At 33.7% G+C, this 2,652-nt stretch overlaps 1 protein-coding gene across 5 annotated transcripts in view; it reads left to right on the forward strand.

Annotated features, from left to right (window-relative positions):
• The window catches only part of LOC106679293 (carbohydrate sulfotransferase 5), a 231,098-nt gene that overhangs the window by 158,728 nt on the left and 69,718 nt on the right, over positions 1–2,652 (forward strand). The gene's annotated exons all lie outside the window — the stretch shown is intronic.

The following is a 2,652-nucleotide window of genomic DNA, read 5'->3' on the forward strand; positions in this document are numbered from 1 at the left end:
TGTAACTATGTGTTTGTATCTTTTTTAGCCCTGACGAAGCCCTGCAACGTGGGGCGAAACCTTGGCTCAATAAAATAGTATAATTCTACTATTTCAGTTTTTTTGACCGCACCCGGACCATATTCCTTTCATAATTCTCTTTACTTTTACCAACCTATGTGATCACCATATCAAGATCAAACTAACTCAAACATGTGCAAGGTTAGCAATGCTATGTCCTATCCTAAATAGAAATTACAAACTAAAACCAGAAACAACTGTTCTTATATTTAAAACAATTCTCAGGCCACTGCTGATGTACGGCTGTGAAGTCTGGGGAGCGGAATCCTTAACGAAAAGGAAAAAACTACAATATTTTCAAAATAAATTGCAGTTAATGTTCCTTGGTTCATAAGAAATAGCCAATTGCATCGCGAATTACAGATGGAGTCAATAGCGGATTACATTAAAAAACGGTTCATGAAGTTCCACTTCCAGTTGCCGACAGTTAAAGGAGCAGTGACTTAAAACCTGGGAAACCCAACCTCAATCGGAAGACTGAAGCCCAGACTGCTGCAGGACATTCTGTTATAAATTTTAATAAATATATAATTAATTCATATGTGACTATGAATTATCAGACTTATTATTATCTATTTTATTCATTATTATTACTCATTTTATTTATTAAATTTTTTTCTGTTTTTTCCCCTCTCTTCCCTTTTTCAAATTAACTTGTTTTTTTTTTTACTATTAGAGGGCAATTGTTTGTTTTATTTAAGTGTACTAATGTCATTATTTTTACTTTCCTCTTTTATTAAGAAGCGTTATTCTTATCTGTTTATTTTATTTATTAATTTTTTTTCTCTTTTCTTCTCTCGTCCCTTTTTCAAATTAACTTGTTTCTTTTTTCTATTAGAGGACAATTGTTTGTTTTATTTAAGTTACCAATGTCATTATTTTTACTTTCCTCTTTTATTTTTACTTTCATCCTTACAGTCCAAAATCCTTCGTAAAATCCTTAGTGCTCCTTACTTTGTCACAAATCAAATCATCCATCAGGACCTCAATGTCCCCTATGTTGCCGATTTGGCCAGAACCAGATACCAATCCTTCCATAATAAACTTCCCAACCACCCAAACCAACTCGTTTCTAACCTGGCTTATCCTTCACTACCTAATAATCCTCCCAGGTGTCTAAAAAGAAGATAGCCTCGAGATCTTCTCCTTTAGAAATGTTTTTGGAGTTCTATAAATGGGTAGATTCTCCGTATGTTTGTATCATGTCATAATATCACTTACAGCAAATTTACTTGATGTGTATATATGTAAACAGTTGTAAATAACAATAAATAAATTATTAAAAAAAAAAACATTTATCACAGTCACTATTTTATAAAACTTTATCACTCAGATAAAGTTTGACTTGTGATAAAGTTCATGTGATCATTCATCACTATTACCTATTACCCACAACGGTATAATGATTGTAATAGCTATCGATAAATAAAGCTCGATAAAGGACTCAAGCGCCTCAAAACGTGTATTACGTCAAAAACGCGAATTCAAAATTTGTCACGATCCCAATACCTTTTCATGTTCCATCTGGAGGTAAGTGAAAGTAGAAAGGATAAAAATAGTGAGGAAGGTATACATTGTTTTTGGCAGATTTTTTTTTTTTTTTTAATGGAATTTCTATATCAGGAGGGAAACAAAAAGTGAAAAATTTGTTTGTCTAACCAAGAGAAACCTGGAATGAATGTGGAGTAGTGGTCAAACCGGACCAGATGGAGGAATTACTAAGACCTCGCGAATTCCAGAGCTGGAGTGAAAGTACTCGAACCGGAGTAGCTTTCGACCGACAACGGGAATCGAAACCGAACTCATTCGACCTTCCGTTTCTCGTTTCACGACAGTAATTGCATCGGCTTGCGGCGGATCGTGTCTGTATTGCGCTTTGCGATCACGACACGAAAGGCCGCAATATCGGATAACAGTCCCTCAAAGTGGGGTACCATTCCAAAGTAGTGCAAGCCGTCCAATGGCTATCTTACTGTCCTGGCTCTTATTGCGGGCAATTACGGCGATTGTTTTATTTGGTGTTTCGAAACAGAATGAGTTCCCTGGAAGGCCATGTTTCGCATTATACCGAGATTAGGAAATGTTTGTTATTTATTTTTAATGGTTGAGTATTACGCATTTACAACAATTTTTCACAACTAGGGACATCTTAAACAAGAAAAAAGTCTAAGAAAATAAGTTCTATCATCTAATAATGAAGGTCTAACGAACCCTAATAGTATAAGAGCCGGGAAAGAAACAAATGAAGATCTGAAACTCTGGTCGAAACGTCGGCATAGATAAATATCTTTTTGTTTATTTATAATTTTTTTTGCTGATATCTTCTCCACTCAATTATTTTATTTAAAATTGTTATTATTTATATTTTAATTTTATTCTGTTTGTTAACGAAGAAAAAAATAAGGAAAGATGAATTGAGTAAAAGGAGAACATTTCCAATCCCTGGGAATCATACACCATCACCTGCATGGGAATTAGCTCGAAGATTATCCATTGTTTTATTTATTTGTTTTCATATGCGGACCTGTCGATTTGTGTGTTTTGACTTATTTATTCATTAAATTATTTTATTTTATTAGTATTATTATTTTT

Source organism: Halyomorpha halys, unplaced genomic scaffold (genome assembly GCF_000696795.3).
Source record: "Halyomorpha halys isolate HHAL.00 unplaced genomic scaffold, Hhal_1.1 Scaffold193.1, whole genome shotgun sequence".
NCBI lineage: Eukaryota > Metazoa > Arthropoda > Insecta > Hemiptera > Pentatomidae > Halyomorpha > Halyomorpha halys.